Here is a 22,906-nt window from a genome sequence, read left to right on the forward strand (position 1 = left end):
ATAATTTTTACATGTACTGATAATGTGAATTTATAAGTATTTCAAAATTATGACTGATTTTACAATAATTCCACTAAAGGAAGATTTATTTATGCATAGTTTTGGGAAAAAATGTAATATACCCGTACTCCCTTTGAAAGATTTTCAGTTGTCAAGGTTAATTTAAGATCAGATCAGACAAGCATGGTTTGTGTTATTTCTATAGACACTATGCAATATTTTTTTTTTTTCCTGGAAACTTTTAGGAATGAAGAAGCCATTATTCATAAAACAAAGTCATGCTGAAGACTTTAGGCTGGTTGTAAACTGTTAATCTTTAGAGATGGGGAAATATTTCTTATCTTGAATTTGGAATGTGGGTAACTTTAAGACGGCTGTATGAAGCAACATTGCCTTTGCATTTTACTTGCAAGAAAGAAAAATGTGGGCTCCTTCTTTAGTGGAGCAAAGTGCTTTCTGACACACCTCTCAAATTACACACCATTGAAATGATCCCCACAATGTGTTTGGCTCCTGTGTTTCTCGTTAGCTACTATGAATGAAAGATTCATTAACTATCTATTTCAAAAAGCATCTTTATTTGCATTGCAAAGAGCTTAATTGTTTGGAAACAGGATCAAGAATTGCTTTCAAGTTGTAAGTCAACACATATGGGTTGGGCCATGATTGGCATTGAACTTTAAAAAACAAAATTTCTGTGCAAAGAAGGCCCTCAATAATTATTTGTCAAAGCACTGATAGGTTGACTTCAGAAGGATAAAAGTGCCTGAGTTTTCCCACATTGTTCATGATGTGGACCAAATATTTTTGTAGCTATTATAGAAAGTCCTGATAACCTTTCCCTTATCTTGCCTTTTGGGCAGTGTATAACAGAATCACAGGGAGGAGGAAGTTATACAAACTTGCCAGATAGACGATTGGAGTCCCTGTGGCAAGCTTGTGACCTAATTTTCCATGCTCTGAGTACCCAACTGGAGAGTTATAGCTGTATGATGTTAGCTTAAATAACAGTAGGCTTGTATACAAGTTTGGGTATTGGGGAGAGAAAGAAGGAGAGGTAGAAACAAATCTATCTCTCTAGCTTTGCCAGATCCATAACATAAAAGCACTTTTGTTCAAAAAGAAAACTTAATTCATTTCCTCATTTTGGTTATTCGTTCTTATATGTGTTTCAAATCCTTACTAGAGGATCTTATTTATTTTTTAAAGATTTATGGCATACTCTTATTTTTGAAGTTTGTTTTGAAGACTTTTTTTTTTTTTTTAAAGAAAAAGGTAGTATGAGAATGGGTTGGGAAGGGATGGTGGAATTGTTTTCATACTTGTTCAGTGAATTAGTTTGTGCATTTCTGGTAGCAGTTCCTTGATGATCCCAAGATGATTAGGCTGTTTTTCTCTCATTAAGCAAATATTTACCAATACGTGTAGTTGACTGTGCCTATAGGTCCATTTTGTTAGGTCAGACACGGACTGTTACTTGCCATCTTGCCTTTTATATGTTAGCTAGAAGTGGATAAGAGCTTCTTTCTTTGCCCCATGGTATGGATATAGTTCACATCATATGCTGTTTTGAAATATGTTGAACCAACATGATTTGCTGGGATTCTAAAGCTGGCACAGACTTCTGCCAACTGGACATACATAAATCACACTCTTTTTTTCTAGTAAGTACTTGTCCTTAAAATACTTAATTTGCTTGTACTATGCAATTGTCTCTCTCCCCCACCCCCAATACTTTCTTACTTCTTTCTAGCATCTCTTGAAGGGACCAGTAAACCTGGTTCTAAAATATTTCATGCATCTCCTTGTAACAGGTAACTGGTCCCGTGCATATCTTTAATACTAAACTGCATCAAGGTATCATTCTTTTTCCTTATTCCGTTGGGGGTGATTGAATGTCTTTGGCCTCAGGATTGCTTTCTTATTTTCAACATGACTTAAAGTAAATTGTAGTAAGAGAATCATTATTAATCAAAATTAATAGCATTGGCACATAATTTTAATATTATATGAGACAGGCGCATATGTAGAATGTATTACGGGGTCAATTTAAAATGTTATTCTTCTCTTACATGTACGTGTCTGTGTCAGATTGTTTATACTGTAAACCCTTGGAGTTCCTGTGTCTCTTGATGTAGTGTCATGCCTATCTGGAAACTATTCTCTTAATGCTCTCTTTCTGCTGCTGTATTTCTGTCTTGTTCCCAGATAAGATTCTTGATGACAACTTTTTTACCTGTTGTTTCCTCTTCCTCACTTTTCCTACATTAGTCTACCCACTGTAGTCTAGTGCCTGAGCTCATGTCTCTAGGTCATTTGTAGTCTTGTCAAAGCCAAGCCAAAAGGAAAATGTTTAGTTTTTATCTTACTTGATTTTTTTGTTACATTTGCCTGCAAGCCCTTAGAGGACATGGACTGTTTTGTTCACTTTTGAATGTTTTATTGCTTAGAATCTAGTACTTTGTAGATTGTCCATTTGTTGAATGAATGTATGCTTTTCTTTCTTTTTTTTTTTTTATAGAATGTTCTCTTCCTTTGGCTCCCATGGCGCTTGCTACCCTTTCCCAGTTTACATCCTACTTCTCTCGTTATTTGTGTGCACTTAGATGTCCATTCAGAGGCTCTGCTCCTTGGAGTTTAATGTGTATCTAAGAGTTGTTCTAAAGTGGTAATCTCCTCAAGTACATTCTGGCTCCATCTGTTGGGAGCAGAGACAGCCAGTGCCCCCTTTGTGTTTTTGTTTTGTTTTGTTTTTGTTTGGCTCATTTCATGGTTTTGTTCATAATCTGAACACTCACAAGTTGAGAAGTTTCTGAGTTTTCCAAAATTCTTTTCTCAGCTGTCATCTCGTTTCATGTTTCATTGTTTCCCAAGATGACTTCAGTACTTCACGTTGTTTTAATTAAAACAGTGACTCTCAACTCTTTGTCTCCTGTTGGTAGCATTCTCCTAAGCTCTAGTCATTTATTTCTGATTATTTCTGACTGTAGCAAAGGCCTCTTAGACTTCACATTTCCCAAAATATATTTGTTGCATTTTCCCTAAACCTTCTCTCTGTGTTTTTCTAAATGGAGCCACTGTAACTGAAATGGTAACATTAGTGATCTGTGGATCTTTCTGGACTCTTTTCTTTGCCTTACCCACTACTCTGTCCTACCTTTAAGTAAGTCACCAAATCCTTTTGATTCTTACTACAGAATGGCTGACAGAGCATTCCCTTCTTTTCGATCCTCACTGCTAATCATATTATTACCTTGCTTGAAATTCTTCAGTGTTCCCCATATGCTCTTTAAAAAGTCTAGGTCCTCTGTATACTGGCACACATCAAAGGCCCTCTGTGACTGTCTCCCTAGTTTACTTTCAGGTCTCTTTCTTTGAGTCTTGTACTCCACAAATACTATAATAATTGCACTAATTGAATGCATTTAGCGTCATGCTTCCATGACTTTGCCCAAGCTGTTCCCTCTGCTTGGAGTTGTTCTCTGTCAACCTCATCATTTTGTCTATATTATTTTACATTTGGCTTATTAAAGATTACTTTCCTGGAAAAAATTAGCCCCTTCTTTGTGCCCAAGTGGTATCTCATACTTACTTTAATAATTACGTTGCATTTTATGGTTTATTTACTTGTTTTTCTCTTTAACTAGTCTGAACACTTGCAGGTAGGAAGTGTGTCTGAGAAATCTTTGTCTTTCTTGTGCCTTCGCACAATGCTAAGTGTACCGCATGCACTCAGTTTTTGTTTTAATACATGTTCAATGAATAAATGCTTAACATGCTTTTTGGTGTGAGTGAGATTACCGTATCTGCTCTACCTATAAACCCACTATGGTAGAAAAACTGAGCAGGTTCACTTGTTCGCTGTTTGACAGGTTTACCTATTTTCTCTCCCAGAGTGTTCTGAGGTGAAATGGTAAGATCGGCACAGTTTGTCTGCAGTATCATTCTTTCCTTCTTGTCATTCTTCCCTTCTTGTCATTCTTCCCTGTTTTGTGCCATAGACGTCACAAGGTTGTCCTCCAGCTGCCCAGGACATGTCACTGTTGCCATGCCTCCTACACTTGTGAAATTTAACATTCAAGTTACATCTGGCCGCAGAGACTGTGATTTTTAGGTAAAACGCTAGGATTGGGCCAGTATGGAAAGCTTTAAAACTGAACCTTTTGCTTCTTGCCACCACCCTTTATAACCCTCCTTTCTGCTAGTAGACCCATAATATTTGCCAATAGATCAGTATTCAGTCACAATACCTCTCTGGTGGTGACTTCTTTTATAATCTTAATTATTTAAATCTCAATTATTTAAGAAAAAAGAGTGTATAAGTAATCAGAATAGGTGATAAAGAATCTTAAAATATATGACATATAAGATATGTAAATATTGTGTAGTCCACTCTCTTATTTTACTAATGAGGAAAGTAAAACCAAGACAGGTCAAATGATTTGTCCTAAGTCACACAACTAGTTCATCACAGAGTTAGTCCTAAAATCTAAGTGTCCCAAGCCTTCATCTGACTGTACTGTCATATGCCTCATGCTCTCTTGATTTGGTTAAGAGGTTGAAAATTCATTTATTCGAAATGTTTATCAGGTCTATCTATCTACCTATCTGTTTGCACTGGGGATAGAGATGGTAATAAGATAGCTCTCCATAGCTGGGACTAAATCATGGAGAGATAAACAAATTATTGAAATGATATAAATGATAGTTTATCTCCTCACATCACAGGCACAATACTTAGGCTTTTATTCAACATCTCTTTATTAGAATTTTAGAACAAACTTGCCTAGCTTATTTCCAGTCCCGGAAGAATAAAGAAATTGAGGGCAATGATGAGGTTCTAGAGAGGTATATAAACAATAAAGGGAAGGCACAGCTGACAGGCTGGTAGAGAGAGAAAAAGTGCCTGCACACATTATGTACTATATACTTTATATACCGTACTGTATTAAGCGAAAGAACCCAAATCATTGTAGACTAAGTCCATTTAATGAAGGAGAAAAATTATGTTTCACACGTCATACACTGTAAGAATGTTGTAACGCAGTATACTACTTGATGTTAAATATGTTTAACCATAAAATAACCGTTAAGAAATGATTACGGGCCATAACCAGAGCGGAGTGCTGGTGAGTGAATACCCCTTGTGTTGCAGAAAAGTGATGTTATCATCCTGGTGGAGTAAGAGTTTTTGTTTTTTGTTTTTGTTTTTTTTTCATTCTTTCCCCTCCCTCCTACAAAGAACAGCAGTTTTGGCAATCACTTATGGACAGTAGTGCCCTTGTGGAAGCCTGGGAGTCCAGCAGAGAAGTTCCAACACATCATTGGAGAAAAAAATAAAACAAAATCTGAGTTTGGACATATTGGGGAGGGTAACAGGAACAGTTTCACTTTACATGTGTTGCCCCTCCCCTAAGGCATAGCTTGGTGCCAAGAGAGACCTTCTTGGCCTGGGATTTCTCCCACGGGAGAGAGTGAGAATATGTGAGTGAGTGTCCAGCTTCCCCAGTATGGGGGTGCTACCAAACAGACCTACTTCTATTATGCTGCATCCAAAATACTGAGTAGTGAATTGCATGACTGGGAAAACATCAGTCAGGGCTCAGGCTGGGATGTATTAAAGGGCTGCAGATACTACTAACAGCTTTGCAGACTATATCAGGAAGCCCATCCATGAGCTGCAGGGGATGCCTCACCTGTGGATCTCACACGTGGCTCACAGGCACCCCAAACACTTTGTGTACCTTACCCCTTTACCCCCCTGACTCCCTAGTGAGCAGCTCCTCTGTACACTTCTAAAGCAGTGAGAATGAACCTTTGCAGACAGCTAGTGAGTACTTTCAGAAAGCCGGCCTGACTCTGCAGAATTTGGAGAAGCTACACAAATTGAGTATTCACTATTGCCCTAGAGAAAGCAAAGGGAGGTTATCAGCATTTGACCTGACTTGCAGGATCCACTGAAGGTATACGATCTTATGAATTCCACCAGAAAAGGGAATAAAAAGTATGCAGCAGGGATATCTATAGAAAAGGTCTGAGAAAGCCTCAGAATTCTTAACAGGGCTGAAGCAAGGTTTTCACTCCTGAAACCAGTCAGTAAAAACTGGAGAAGATGACTGCTTCTTCAAATGCAGAGACAACAATGCAGAATTTTGAGGAACCTAAAAAGTCAAAGAAAAATGACCCCACCAAAGGAAGACAGTATTCCACTAACTGACATCCCCACCAACCCATGGAGATTTTCAATTTTCCTGATAAAAGGATTCAAAATAGCCATTTTAATGAAGCTCAGGGAACAGCAACAACAACGAAAAGAAAAAAAATACAAGATAACTCCATGAAATCAGGAAAACAATACACAAAATGAGAAGTTTAACAGAGATACTAATCATAAAAAAGAACCGAAAGAATTCTGGAACTGAAGAATATAATGAATGAAACAAAAAAATGCAGTAGAGGGCATTAACATCAGACTGGATTAAGCAGAAGAAAGAATCTGTGAAGTATATGACAGATCACTCCAAATTATCTAGTTTAGAGGATAGTTTTGTTCAACAACAAAAAGAATGAAAAAGAGTAAAGAAAGCCTACTTGAACCATAGGATACCATTAAAAGAAACAATTGATACATTTTTGAAGTCCCAGAAAGAGAAGAAAAAGAGAAAGGGGGGGGGGCACAAAGCTTATTTTTTAAAAAATGGCTGAGAAATTATATGTTGGGAGAGAATTGACATCTAAGTTCATGAAGCTCAATCTCTCCACTGCCCCAAGATTTTAACCCAAAATGATCTATTCTAAGACACATTATAATAAGATGGTGTAGAATCAAAGAGAAAGAGAGAATTTTAAAAGCAGCAAGAGGAAAGAAGTTCCTGACATACAAGGGAATCCCACAAAGCTATTAGTGCATTTCTCAGCAGAAACCTTGCAGGCTAGGAGAGAGTGGGATGGTATACTTAAAGTGCTGAAAGAAAGAAAAAGAAAAAAAAAAAACAAAACACTGCCAACCAAGATTTTACCCAGCAAAGTTGTTCTTCAGAAATAAAGGAGAGATAAAGACTTTCCCAGACAAACAAAAGTTGAAGGAATTCATCACTGCTATACTTGCTTTATGAGAAGTGCTGAAAGTAGGTCTTCAAGTTGAAATGAAAGGATGCTAATTAGTAATAGAAAAATGTATGAGAATATTAAACCCACTGGTAAAGGTATTTAGTTATATTCAGAATGCTCTAATACTATAAGGTAGTGGTACATTAACTTATTAACTCTGTGTAAAGGTTAAAGGACAAAAGTATTCAAAATAACTATAGTCACAATTTTTTCATGGGTACGCATCACAAAAAGAGGTAAATTGTGATATCAAAAACTTAAAATTGAGGGGGGGAGTAAAAGTGTAGTTTTTCCTAATCAAAGTTAAGTTGTTATTACTTAAAAATTTTTTTTAATGTTTATTTATTTATTTATTTATTAAATGTTTTTATTTATTTTTGAAGGAGAGAGAGACTGAGCGTGAGCAGGGGAGGAGCAGAGAGAGAGGGAGACATAGAATTTGAAGCAGGCTCCAGGCTCCAAGCTGTCAGCCCAGAGCCTGATGCGGGGCTCGAACTCACAAACTGGGAGATCATGACCTGAGCTGAAGTCGGACGCTTAGCCGACTGAGCCACCCAGACGCCCCAATGTTTATTTATTTTTGAGACAATGCAAGAGACAGAGGGAGACTCAGAATCTGAAGTGGGCTCCAGGCTCTGAGCTGTCAGCCCAGGGCCTGACACGGGGCTCGAACTCAGGAACCGTGAGATCATGACCTGAGCCAAAGTCGGATGCTTAACCAACTGAGCCACCCAGGCGCCCCTAGTTGTTATTACTTTAAAAGACACTATTATATCTATGTTTTTGCAAGCCTTGTGATAACCAGAAGCAAAAATCTATAGTAGGTACACAAAAGATAGAGAAGGGAACCATTACCAAAAATTATCGATTCACAAAGGAAGATAGCAAGAGAGAAGGAAAGGAACAAGGGAACTACTAAACAGCCAGAAACCAATAAGATGGCATTAATAAGTCCTTACCTATCAGTACTTCCTTTAAGTGTAAATGGATTTAATTCTCCAATCAGAAGACATAGATGGAAGAATGGATTAAAGAAAAGCAAATGAGCTAACTGTATGCTGCCTATGAGAGACTCATTTCAGCTTTAACAACACACATAGGCTCATACTGAAGAGTTGGGAAATGTATTCTATACAAATGGAAACCGAAAGAGAGCAGAGGTAGCTATACTTATAGCAGACAAAATAGTCTTTAAGTTAAAAACTATAACACGAAACCAGGAAGGTCATTATATAATGATAAACAGTGAATTTATCAAGAGGATATAAAATTATACATATGCTCCCAACATTGGAGTACCTATATTAAACAAATACTAACACATCTATAGGGACACATAGAAAACAATACAATATTAGTAGGGGACTTTAATACCCTACTTTCAACAAAAGTTAGACAATCCATACTGAAAATCAGTAAGGAACCATTGGATTTGAACAACACTGTAGACCAAATGGACCTAACAGACATATGTAGAACATCCTATCCAACAGCAGCAAAATAGTCTTCTCAAGTGCACACAAAATATTCTTCAGGATAAATCATATGATAGGTCACAAAACAGTCTTAGTAAATTTAAGTTTAAAATCATACCAAATATCTCTTTTGACCACAGTGATATGAAATTAGAAATCAGTAACAGGAGGAAAGCTGAAAAACCCACAAATATATGGAAATTAAATAGTGTACTCCTGAATAGTCAATTGGTCGAAGAAGAAATTAGAAGGGAAATAAAAAAAACAAAAAACAAAAAACAAAATTGGAACAGCCTATTGAAACTTATGGGACACAGCAAAAGCAGTCCTAACGGGAAAGTTTATAGCCATAAACATTTTCAGTGAGAAAAAGGAAAGTCAACAACCTAACTTTAAACCTCAAGGAACTAGAAACATAACAAATGAAACTCAGAGTTAGCAGAAGGAAGATCAGAACAGAAATAAATAAAGAAGAGACCAGAAAAACAATAGAAAAGGTCAATAAAACTGAACTGGTTTTTGAAAAGATAAAACTGACATTTAGCTTGACTACAAAAAAGGGAAAACTCAAATACAATCAGAAAGGAAAGAGGAACATTACAACTGATACCATAGATACAGAGGACCATAAGAGGCTGAGCAGTTATCTGGCAACAAAGTATATAATCTAGAAGAAATGAATAAATTCCTAGAAACATACAACCTGTGAAGACTGAATCAAGAGGAAATAGGAAATCTGTACAGACCAATTATAAGCAAGGAGATTGAATCTGTAATAAAAAAACCTACCAACAAAGAAAAGCTGATGGCTTCACTGATGAATTCTATTAAAGAGGAATTGAAACCAATTCCTCTCAAACTTTTCCAGAAAACTGAAGAGGAAGGAGCACTTACGAAGTCATTTTATGAGGACATGCATTGCCCTGATTCCAAAGCAAGATCCTGACATTATAAGGAAAGTACAGGCCTATATTCCCAATGAATACACAGGCAAAAATTTTCAACAGAATACTGATAAACCAAATTTAACAACATGAAAAGGGTCATGCATCATGGTCAAGTGAGATTTATCCTTAGGATTCAAAAATGATTCAGCATATGCAAATCATTGTGATATGACACATTAATAGAATGAATGATAAAAATTGGATGATCTCCATACATGCAGAAAAAACATTTGACAAAATTCAGCATTGTTTCATGATAAACTAGTGACTAAAGTTTTGTGTTTTCATAATAGGAACAAAAATCATAAAACCCATCTGGGAACCTGAGAAACATTTATTGTAGCCAAAACCCCTTGAATAATATTCTCTCTAGCCATTCTCATGTGTTTAACAAATTTGTCCCCTTCTCTGTGAGAGGACTTTTCATCTCTCTTTTCCTTTTGCTGATTCAGTGGTAGAGAACTTTTGCCAAAAGAAGAATAGTATTTCTGTATGATAAAGTGATTAAGTTGGTTTATCTCATTTCGGCTGTCTTGATATTAAATTATGTTTATGCTATTTAAGTTTGTGTTTTGTGAATATAGTTGACTCTTGAACAACATGAATTGAACTGTGTGGGTCCACTTATATGTGGATTTTTTTCGACACAGTATAGTACTGTAAATATTTTCTTTTCCTTTGGTTTTCTTAATATTTTCTTTCCTGTAGCATACTTTTTTGGGGAAGGAAACAGTATGTAATATATGTAATATGCAAAGTATGTGTTGATCAACTTTTTGTGTTATTGATAAGGCTTTAGGTCAACAGTAGGCTATTAGTAGTTAAGTTTTTGGGGAGTCAAAAGTTATTTGTGGATTTTGACTGTGGAAGGGGTTAGTGTTTCTAACCTCCACATTGTTCAAAGGTCAACTGAATTTTGCTTAGCATCCTAACTATCCACCCAAATCTCTTAACATCTTGATAAATTGATTTTTTTTCCAGATCATCTACTAGAGTGGTATGGCTGAAATTAAACTGAATTAGAGACTGGTGGTTAAATTTTCCAAAATTAAAGCATGAAGGTAAAAAGCTTGAAGGACAAAAATTTACTCAACCTTGGGATAGTTTTGCTCCTTCTGGTGACAGTGTATTATTTTGGACTTGTCTTTGGTTGATGTCCAAAAGTTGAGCTCCCTTGTTTTGTTAGGGAGTGGATCGGACTCCACAACTCTCTAGAAAACAAGGCTCTTCCACTCCAAAGTCTAACCCTGTGCTTGTTCAAACCCTCACTCGCTGTTTGGGTGAACCTTACTCTTCTTTCAGTGGCTTATTGCCTAGAGTCTGAAAAGAAAGTTATGATTGGATAATACTTGAGTTTTGTGTTTTCTTTGTTACTCGAATGATGTGTATATGGTGGGTATGTTTTCTCTAATTTATTCCCAAAGGTATTAAAATAAAAGGAAGAGTGAAACAAATGTGGATGACACTGTTTATGTGATAACCTCCTTTGAGTTCCTAATGAAATTGCACGAAATAAGCTTTTCCCCTCTTTCTTTTGTATTGTGAGACTAGCTCTCACTACTGGCACACATAAGCCTTACAGTGAGTTAGCTCCAAGAATAGTTCAACTCTAGGGAGAATTTCTAGCTCATCGGAAGACCACGTCTTTGACCCTTTCTCCTTGCCTTGCCGTATCCAGTTGGTTGCCCGGTACTGGTGCTTTCACATTGAAATTCACCCTGCTTTTGCCCTATCTCCCCTTCTTGTACTATTTTAGGGCCACATGACTGTTTTCTTAACCTGTTACCTTTTTTTTTTTTTTTTAATTTTTTTTTTTTCAACGTTTTTTATTTATTTTTGGGACAGAGAAAGACAGAGCATGAACGGGGGAGGGGCAGAGAGAGAGGGAGACACAGAATCGGAAACAGGCTCCAGGCTCCGAGCCATCAGCCCAGAGCCTGACGCGGGGCTCGAACTCACGGACCGCGAGATCGTGACCTGGCTGAAGTCGGACGCTTAACCGACTGCGCCACCCAGGCGCCCCAACCTGTTACCTTTTAAGTGGTCTCTACATCTGCCTCAGTCCTACTTCAGTTTGTTCTAAATTACTACTTCTAGATCAGTTTTGCTAAAGCTGAGCCTAGGTCATGTCAGTCCGTTACTTAAAACACTGCCAACAGAAGCAGATTCAATTTAGATCCTCCCTAGACTGGTGATTTCCCTTCATTTTTAAAAAAAGTTTATTTTTGAGAGAGAGAGAGAGAGGGAATGAATCACAAGCAGGCTCCATACTGTCAGCACAGAGCCCAGTGTGGGTCTCGACCTCATGAACCACGAGATCATTACCTAAGCCCTGTTGATTTCCCTTCATTTCAAGTTTACCCCCCCTACTCTCTTTCCTATGAATTACTGATAAGCCAAGGTGAAGTACTACACCCTTATCCCTATCTACCTCTGTCTTTCCAATTTCTCTGCCTTTGGTGTCTCTCCTTCTCTTTGGAATAGGTTTTGACTTTATTTCATGTGCAGATCTAATCTGTCATTTGGCAGATTTATTCTGTGCCATCATGGAATGATCTTTATGTTGTCTGATAAATGTTCTTCTCATGTGTTTTCTCAGGATCCTTTGATATTTATTTTTATCATGTACTGTAACATATATATACATATGTCATACTTTCCACCAAGTGTTAAGCTTCTCCTAGGTAGGCTCGTATCTAATTTCTACTTTCAGACAAGTCGCAAGTCCTGGAGTGGCGATTTTGGTGTGGTAGGAGCTCAATACACGTTTGTTAAATGATGAAATAAATGAATTTCTGTCTTGTGTGTTCTATTGTGAGTTTTATATCAATAACACCTCAACTCTCAGTCTGAAAAGGAAAAATGTAATACCACAATTTTTGCTGAGCCTAAATTGAAAAACTCTGAGAAAGTTTAATCATGGAGACAATCAGAATGTACTCTGTTATTTAGGATAAAACTTCTGGCAAACATGCCTGTTTTTCAAGTTCTTAATCTTTTCAGTGTAGGCTATGATTATTCCCTTTAAACATCTCACAGATTTAATAATTGAACCATTGTCTTAAAGTGGTTTATAACTTCATGAAGAAACCAAACTCTTGAAATAAAAGGCCAACAAAGGTGAGAGTAATTCTGTTTCACACCTTACTTTTCTATCCATTCCTGTCATTAGAGTACAGTTTTCAAGGCTTGTGTAAAATAACAACCTATGAGTGAGACAATGAGATCTTTCTGATACTTTCATTTAAAAAATGAAAAGGGCCTCAAAAGCCATCCTTCAGCACATTGTTTTTTATTAAGCTCCATGGTAATTTTGAATATTTTTAATAGTATGAATGATGCTATATATTCTTTACCTGCTTTTTTTCTAATTTATTTTGCACAGTTTTCTGTGCTAAAGTGAATTAGATTCACTATTGCTTATTAGGGTAATATCAAGTGATTCTTTTTTTTTTTTTTTTTAAATGTTTACTTTTGAGAGAGAGAGAGAGACAGAGCATGAGCATGAGCATAAGCATGTGCAGGGGAGGGACAGAGACAGAGGGAGACACAGAATCTGAAGCAGGCTCCAGGCTCTGAGCTGTCCGTGCAGAGCCTGATGCAGGGCTCGAACCCATGAGCTGTGAGGTCATGACCTGAGCTGAAGTTGGATGCCTAACTGACTGAGCCACCCAGGCGCCCCAATATTAAGTGATTCTTATTCCAGGTTTTTATAATGAATCAAATCCAGTTAAAAATGTGAAATTTACAAGTAATTATGGTAGTGGAACTATTTTGGGTATTATTTAGCTCCTGAGAGTAAAATAAATAAAACTGCACAAAAATTTAAAAAATAGTGAAAGGTGACTTTGGTCAGAATCCTCAGGAAATTTTTGTACTGTGTTTAGCTTAGTTCATTTTGCTGTGTGCTCAGATTCTGGAGTATGCCAGCATTGGACAAAGGACTGACAATATGATTACTATTTAGAGATGTTCATTGTTTGAGAAGAAATTCAACAGAATCTTGAATGTTCTCATGACATGTTTAGAATAATTTGGTAGAGACTATTTTAAATCATAAATACATTTTATATGCTAATGTCTTAAAATGTTTTGCTTTCCAGATATGATATTTAAGATACTTCCATGGAAATGTTGTGTTCTAATTTCTGCCAATAGTAGCATCCTATACCATATTTGTTAGAACTTTTGAAAATTGATGGATAACCATGATGTTAATTTGCTTACTTTACCTCATTTTGATTGATTCTCTTAAATATTTCCACAGAAATGCATTTTTCATTTATTTCTTTTTTGTTGTAGGTATTTTAATGAGTCTCTTGATAAAATTTATACAAGTAGAATTGCTATTTTGTCTTAATGGTGGAAGAATGACTTGTAACATGTACCTGATTATCTCTCTTATGTTGTGTGCTTTTTGATAAGTACACATCAATTTATTGTACCAACATTATTCTTTTTTTTTTCAATATATGAAATTTATTGTCAAATTGATATCCATACAACACCCAGTGCTCATCCCAAAAGGTGCCCTCCTCAATACCCATCACCCACCCTCCCCTCCTTCCCACCCCCCATCAACCCTCAGTTCTCAGTTTTTAAGAGTCTCTTATGCTTTGGCTCTCTCCCACTCTAACCTCTTTTTTTTTTTTTCCTTCCCCTCCCCCATGGGTTTCTGTTAAGTTTTTCAGGATCCACATAAGAGTGAAAACATATGGTGTCTGTCTTTCTTTGTATGGCTTATTTCACTTAGCATACCACTCTCCAGTTCCATCCACGTTGCTACAAAGGGCCATATTTCATTCTTTCTCATTGCCACATAGTACTCCATTGTGTATATAAACCACAATTTCTTTATCCATTCATCAGTTGATGGACATTTAGGCTCTTTCATAATTTGGCTATTGTTGAGAGTGCTGCTATAACCATTGGGGTACAAGTGCCCCTATGCATCAGCACTCCTGTATCTCTTGGGTAAATTCCTAGTAGTGCTATTGCTGGGTCATAGGGTAGGTCTATTTTTAATTTTTTTGAGGAACCTCCACACTGTTTTCCAGAGTGGCTGCACCAATTTGCATTCCCACCAACAGTGCAAGAGGGTTCCCGTTTCTCCACATCCTCTCCAGCATCTATAGCCTCCTGATTTGTTCATTTTGGCGACTCTGACTGGCGTGAGGTGATATCTGAGTGTGGTTTTGATTTGTATTTCCCTGATGAGGAGCGACGTTGAGCATCTTTTCATGTGCCTGTTGGCCATCTGGATGTCTTCCTTAGAGAAGTGTCTATTCATGTTTTCTGCCCATTTCTTCACTGGGTTATTTGTTTTTCGGGTGTGGAGTTTGGTGAGCTCTTTATAGATTTTGGATACTAGCCCTTTGTCCGATACGTCATTTGCAAATATCTTTTCCCATTCCGTTGGTTGCCTTTTAGTTTTGTTGGTTGTTTCCTTGCTGTGCAGAAGCTTTTTATCTTCATAAGGTCCCAGTAGTTCATTTTTGCTTTTAATTCCCTTGCCTTTGGGGATGTGTCAAGTAAGAAATTGCTATGGCTGAGTGTACCAACATTATTCTATAGAAAGAGAACTCCTGTCCTTTTTTTCTTTTTCTTTCTTTTTTTTTTTTTCTTGAGGTTAGTTCATGCAGTCTTGGTTAATAGAATATAAAGTGAGATCTTATGGGGTGGCAGAGAATGTTTGGTTTAGCCTGGGGGCATATGGAGAATGGGCTATTTCTTCACAAAGAATTTTTAAGAATCTTAGAATGGTTTGCCACTGTAATTATGAACAACTGTAGCTTGCTTAATTTTTATTTTCTATTTTAAATGCTCAGATGATTTTACTTTCGTCTATAAAATGTTAAAAGTATAGTCTAATTAAAATAGCATGTGTCTAAGAAATACTTTTGGTCCATTTAGTTTCTTTTTCCTTTTCCTACCTAATCAAAAGGTGTGTAAACCTAGAAAACATGCAGAGAGCCCTGGACCTTCTCTTTTTGTCTTTTTTCACTATTATTTCATATTTTCCCTAGTATTATTGTCTTTTTTAATGTTTATTAGAGAGAGAAATTGAGAGAGACAGCATGAGCAGGGGAGGGACAGAGAGAGAGAGACAGAAAGAGAGAGAGAGAGAATCCCAGGCAGGCTCCCTGCTGTCAGGGCAGAGCCTGACATGGGGTTGGATCCCACAAACCCTGAGGTTATGACCTGAGCTGAAATCGAGAGTCAGACGCTTAACTAACTGAGCCACCCAGGCACCCTTCCTCTGTATCATTGTTAAGATGACTTTATGAGACAACTGCCAATATTGTTTAATGTTAGCTATTCACCTATATGAGTAGGAAAAAAGTTTTTCCTTTATGGGTGTGTGTGGATAGACAAACCAGTGCTTTGATAGAAGGAGATTATATTTGCTTGATATTAATATTAAAACATTTTTTTCTCCCTTTAAATAATTGGCTTCTGATGGGGTGTCTGGGTGGCTCAGTCGGTTAAGCATCTGACTTCGGTTCAGATCATGATCTCACATTTCATGAGTTTGAGCCCTGCGTCTTGGATTCTGTGTCTTCTTCTCCTTCTCTGCCCTCCTCTGCTTAAGCTTTCTCTCTCTCTCTCTCAAAAATAAATAAACATTAAAAAAATTATAAAAATTGGCTTCTGATAATTTTGTGACTTAAAGTATCAAGAACCCAACTTTTAAAGTGGTATTCTTTAATATTTTGTAACTACTACATACCCAACTTGGTATATTTTGCTGGGTAATTGCTATTATCTCTGTTTTAGAATTCACAAATCCCATTCTTCCTCCATTTCCACAGGATTATTCAGTAATTAATTGGATAGCCTGGAACAGTCTTTAACAAGTTGGATATCTCCAAGATTCCTTCCCCAGCTCTAATATTCTACAAGTCTTTGATTTTAACTTACACTACTTCTCAACTACGGTTGAAAGGTAGCACCAGTCTAATTTTTAGGGTAATGTTTACCCTTTCTTACATTATCCTAAATTGAGTGGAAAACTATTTGTAAAATAACAACCCCAAAATATCTAGCTTTTATTCTCTGGGGAAAGATAATTGTAGAATACTTTTTTCTATTTGATATGTTTTTACTTTGGAAAACCCTATTGGGAAAGTAGATTTCCAGACAGCTTGAAACTGACAAATGGGCATTTTGACAGGTATTCCTGGAAGGAGAGCTACAACCACCAATCATTTCAGTTTCCTTATTACAACAACTATGTTTAGTAGAGACTAAGACATATCACAGTTTGACACAAGTATTTTGTGTTGGGGGATGGGTGAATATAAAACTTTTTTAATGTATTGGAAAAATAGGGCATTTGCTTTGCTATTATGAAGAATAGAGAAACTAACAATGTTGGTATGAAGTACTTTTTTATGGCTTCAGCGTGACCTGTTATTGTGAACTTTTGTGTCTTCCATTCAGTAGGATGTTCCTAGAGGAGGGTTTAATTTGTACTGCTCTTTGTCATTTAATGGCTTTGTCCTCTGTACAACCTGTGGCTTTAGAACAGAAAACTTCAAAGTAAATGTTAGCAGAAACAAATTTTGTGGGATTCTTTTTTTTTTTTTTTTTTTTTTTTGCATAAAATACCACTGGTAAGTAGTATTCTCCAGACCTCAGTGGAAGTAGTCTATTTCTAGAAAATTAATTTGTGAACAAGATAGACCTGAACTCCCTTGGTTCTATTTACATCTCATTCTCTTTCCATTTTATAAGCTTCTCATTAGCATGAATGCATTTTAAGTAATATTCTTTAGGGCTCCTTAACCCTAGAAGCACAGTGTTGTTTTTTGAGTGGGATACAAGAAGCAATCCTGCAGTCTCTTGTTCTTCACTTCACACCAAATGTCAGCAGCTGCCACATTGTTTTTCTCCACCACCGTCATCACTGTCGCTGCTGCCTTCTTCATCAAAAATAAGAGATATTTGACTGATTTGTAGGATTTGTGAAAAATAGAAATCCGAGAATCTTACAAATGTGACTTGGTGTTTAAAGTTAGAGGAAATGTTATGAATAGCTACAGCTTAAGACTAATTCCATGGGATGCCTGGGTGGCTCAGTCGGTCAGGCATCTGACTTCAGCTCAGGTCATGATCTCCTGGTTCATGAGTTTAAGCCCCACGTTGGCTCTGTGCTGACAGCTCCGGAGCCTGGAGCCTGCTTCGGATTCTGTGTCTCCTTCTCTCTGTCCCTCCCCCGCTCGCTCCCATTCTCTCTCTCTCAAAAATAAACATTAAAAAAAGACTAATTCCTTTTGATAGTAGTGATTGAGTGATTTTGCCTATTTCAGAGAATCAAGTTTAGATGTGTATGTGAATGACCCTATGGAGTCTTATTTCATTTGTTTGAGCCTGGATGAAAATCAGTTTCATTTAGCTTTTAACTTGGACAAGGGTCTTATAGTCGGTAACACATTCTTTTTTTTTTCTTAAGCTTCTTTTTTAAACACTGAGACAAATCATTGAAGAGCATTAATTTCTCTGATAAAACTTTTCTCCAAGTGTAGACATATATCTAAAACAAAAATACTATTGCTTTATAGAAGACTTTTGTAATTTCTTTAACTCCCTGTATAATGATCACATTGTTTTATGAAGAAATTTGTTTTTCTCCAGTTTTTGCTTTTTTTTTTTTTTTTTTGCTGCCATCCTATTTCTCCCTCTTTCATCCCCAGTCATTTCAACATCTCATACTTTTATCCTACTTTATCTAGTTGAAGCTTTACCAAGCCGAGAAAATACAATCTTTATGACTTACAGTCATAGACTTAAGAGAGAAGAGGTCTTTAATAGAATTCCTACTGATCTTGGCAAGTTTCTTAATTTTATGCTTTTGCCTAGAACCTTGTTGATTTGAACAGATTGTCTCTTGACCTCCCATCTACCTACTGCTAGCTTTTCTGATGAAGTATCTTTTATACTCCAGCATTGTACAAATACTGTGCTGAGTATTGTTATGGATAAAAACAAATGAGTAAGTCATGGTTTGTTTTACTGTACCAGGGAAACGACTTAGAAGATAAATAATCTTATATATTTTAATAGAAAATTATGGAGGCTTAAATAAGTGGAGGAGGCATGGGATAGTATGTCCTGAGTGTGAAATGAGTCTGGAGTTTGTGACTTTGAAGTCTAAATTAGAACAGTGGCATTATGTTGTGGAAGGGCTGCACTAAAATTTTATACCAGGCTAAAATGGGATGGAGAAAGGAAGATGCCATGTAGCAGGTGTCTGTGTAGCCTTGTGAATTTGTCTTGTTTTAGTTTTATCATCTAGGTGAGAGGAGCATAATTACCTTTACAAAGCCATTTAGAGTTGAGAATCTTTGAGTATTTTCCATTAAGAATCCGAGGTCCCTTGTTGTAAATACAGCACCATCACTGTGGTGCAAGATGGTAGGTTGCCTTGCATGTCAAGTCTGTTCCTGCCTCTCATTCTCATGCCCTAAGGATCCTTTGTTGGAAGACTAAGGCAACTGTCAGGCTATTTCTGTGTTCTCTAATAGGTGCAGTGTCTCCGTTTAGTTTGGAACTGATCCAGATGTGTCATCCTTTAGGGTTCTTAAATATTATTGCCTTGCCTTGTTTTTTCCACATTTCATTGCCTTGCCTTGTTTTCATGGCCAACTTGGAAAGTTGAGTGTTTGAACCCAGTCAGATGTCATTATTTGATATTAGCATACACACCTATTCTTCTTTTTACCCAGCTATGATTATGACTTGTCTTCTTCCTAAAAAAAAACTCTCTATTTTAAAATATAAGTCTGTATCAGAAACATCTAATCATAATTTTATAGTGAAAACACAACTTGAAATTTAAAAGAGCTTGAGAATTTTTTTAGTATAGAAGATTTAATTTGTGGATGCTCGTATCTTTTTATTTATTTATTTTTCATTTCAATATAACTTTTTTGTATATTTTTAAATTCATATTAAATACATTAGACATTCAGCATTTTATTGTATAAAATCATTTCTGTGTTGAAGCAGATCAAGATTCTGAAAATATAGCTAATTGCTATGTTAAAAGCATTGTATAACTAGGATGTTAACTAGGCTGAATATGGTGATCATTTTGTAATATATACAAATATCGAATCATAATGTTGTACACCTGAAACTAATATAATGTTATATGTCAACTATACCTCAATAAAAAAAAAAAAGTAGGAGGGGCGCCTGGATGGCTCAGTTGGTTGAATGACTCTTGATTTTGGCTCAGGTCATGATCTCATGGTTTGTGAGATAGAACCTTGCATAGGGTTCTGTGCTGACAGCGTGGAGCCTGCTTGGGATTCTCTGTTTCCCTTTCTCTCTGCCCCTTTCCTGCTGGTGCTTGCTCTCTCAAAATAAATAAACAAACAACCATTAAAAAAAAGGATATCTGGAAATAGTAAAAAAAAAAATGGGGGGCATGATATAACTTTATTCGTCAAGAAGTAATCCTTTTTTTTTTTTAACTTTTTTTTTAATGTTTATTTTTGAGACAGAGAGAGACAGAGCATGAACGAGGGAGGGTCAGAGAGAGAGGGAGACACAGAATCTGAAGCAGGCTCCAGGCTCTGAGCTGTCAGCACAGAGCCCGACATGGGGCTCGAACTCACGGACTGTGAGATCATGACCTGAGCCGAAGTCGGCCGCTTAACCGACTGAGCCACCTGGCGCCCCCATCAAGAAGTAATTCTGCTTCCCAATTAAATGAACAGATTTTCCATTTTTAGTGTTGTTTTGTGTTTTTTTTTTTTTGTCTTTTTTTTTTCAGTCTCTACACCCAGCACAGGGCTTGAATTTACAACCCTGACATCAAGAGTTGCATACTCTACCAACTGAGCCAGCCAGGCACCCCCTCTACAGATGTTCTTTTTTAAACTTAATCAGTTAATCAAAACATACTTTTGGGAATACTTTTGGTGTATCATAGCACTCTGTTGGTTCCTGTGTGAAATCCATTGAAAATGTAGGGTTATATAATACCAAGCCACAAAACATGAAACCAAAGCTAATTTTGATAATCTGATTTATGTGAGAAGTATACTGTATACTAGGTATTAAGAAGAAAAACAATTACTTCCCCCACATCTTTCTATTGAAATTTTTTTAAACCTACGGAAAAGTTGAATGAATGGTACATACAGTAAACACCCATATATGTTTCATCTAAATTCCTCAGTGTCAACACTGTATCATATTTGAATTATGTTTTTTTCTCCCTCCCCCCATATGTATGTGTTGTGCATCTGTATATAGATATACATACATGTATGCTTCTTTTTTTCCCTTAATCATTTCATTGTAAGCTGTAGATATCAGGGTACTTAATCCCTGACTATATTACCTCTGAATTACAAGGACATTCTCCTACATAACCACTGTACCACTTTTATAATAAAACATTTTTAATAGTGATTTTGTACTATCACCAACTATATAAGCCATTTTCAAATTTCTCCAGTTGTACTAAAATTGCCTTTCATAGATTTTGTTCATTTGCATGAGCTAGGATCTAACAAGGCAGATGCATTGTATATGCTTATCCTGTCTTTTCTGGACAGGCCTCCTCTGATCTATACCTATGCTGTCCAATATGATAGCCACTAGCTGTATGTGACTAAATTTAAGTAGATTAAAATTAACAAAATTAAAAACTTAGTTCCTTAGTCACACTAGCTCCGCTTCAAGTGGTCGGTAGCCATATGTGGCTAGTGGCCACTCTGTTGGACATCACAAATTCAGACCATTTCTATCATCAGAGAAAGTTCTATTGGACAGATCTAGGACATGTCCAACCCCCTTTTGTCTTTGATGAAATTTGATTTATTTTTTTGAAGCATTCAGGCTGGTTGTCTTGTTGAATTTTCCACATTATGAGTTTGACTTGATTGCTCCTTAGTGATTCGATTCCGGTTGTGGCAGATAATTTCTTTCAAAGAAAGCTACACTAATATATTTAGTCCATCTCACCTGAGAGGTGGAGCCTTTGTTCCCTCCCTGTGGGAGGGCATGATGGGCAAGGACTTGTGCCAGCTGATCATTGCAGTGCGGTGGAAGTATGCCATATGCCTTAAGACTTCCTCACTCACTCCTGGAATGCTTACCTTTGGGACCCAACTACCACCTTGTGAGGAAGCCTAGGTCTTATGAAGATGTTACACAGTACCAGTTCAGGTCTCAGCTGACAACCTGATGTGCCAGTGAATGGGCCTTCAGATGATTCAGTTCTTCTAGTTGACGTCTTAGATGTAGTACAGTAGAGACATGCAGTCCCAGCTGGGGTCTGTCTGAATTCCTGATGCACAGAAACAGAGAAAGCTCATAGATTATTGTTATTTTTTCAAGTTGCTAAGTTTTGAGGAATTTTCACAGTAATTCTGAGCTGTGAAATGAGCAGTAAATAGCTCATACACAGATTAAACAATTTAGCAAGGGTGCTACATTAGTGATGGTGTGAATTTCCTATTGCATCATATCAGGAGGAATGTGACGTCACTGTGACTTAACTGGTGATGTTTGATCACTTGGTTAAGGTGGTATCCATCATCTCTCTCCATCATAAATACCTTTTTCCTTTTGCAATTAATAAGTAACGTGAGGGAAGTGTAATTTTGCAAATAATATAAGCTTCCATCAAGTTCTGTGTCAACATTTCACTCTATGCTGTTGTTTTGAGTGGATTTAAAAATGGAAACAATCTTAGAAATCATTTTACTCTTGTCATTTTGCACCCTGATTTAATAAATATTGTTAGGTTTCCATTGGAGATACTGCCTTGAAACTAGGGACATAGAAATACAAGAGATTTGATTTTATAGCCTTAGAGCTTATGGATGAAAACTAACATGACTGGAATTCACAAGGGTTGACCGAGTGGTACATTTGTGTTCCAAGATGATTCAACTAAGATATTTTATTTTCCAAGAGAGTAAAATGATGTCATTATGGTAACTATATACTGGAATTTAAGACTGGTCATTGGTGCTGCCTGAATTATACTTTTATCAGGCAGGTTTGAAATTAAAAACAGATTTTTTTAAGTGCACTTTTATATTAGAAGTTCTGTGAGTTTTGATGTATCTTTTTCTAAATACAGAAATGTATGTGTTTTAAAATACAAATCTATCATGGCCCAAATTTCTTATTATTAAATACTTAGTGAATAGTAATGTTTATGAATTAAAGACTGTAAGGATACTGTTGTGTGATATTTATTTATTTAAAGTTTATTTATCTTGAGAGAGAGACAGCATGAGCAGGGGAGGGGCAGAGAGAGAGAGAGAGAGAGAGAGAGAGAGAGAGAGAGAGAGAATCTCAAGCAGGCTCCACACTGTCAATGCAGAGACCAATGCGGGGCTTGAA

The 22,906-nt window shown here is 36.7% G+C and overlaps 1 protein-coding gene across 3 annotated transcripts in view; it reads left to right on the forward strand.

Annotated features, from left to right (window-relative positions):
- EPS8 (epidermal growth factor receptor pathway substrate 8) overlaps positions 1-22,906 on the forward strand; it is a 187,741-nt gene that overhangs the window by 16,819 nt on the left and 148,016 nt on the right. The window lies entirely within an intron of this gene.

Source organism: Panthera pardus, unplaced genomic scaffold, assembly GCF_024362965.1.
Source record: "Panthera pardus isolate Hobbes unplaced genomic scaffold, ASM2436296v1 HiC_scaffold_6, whole genome shotgun sequence".
NCBI lineage: Eukaryota > Metazoa > Chordata > Mammalia > Carnivora > Felidae > Panthera > Panthera pardus.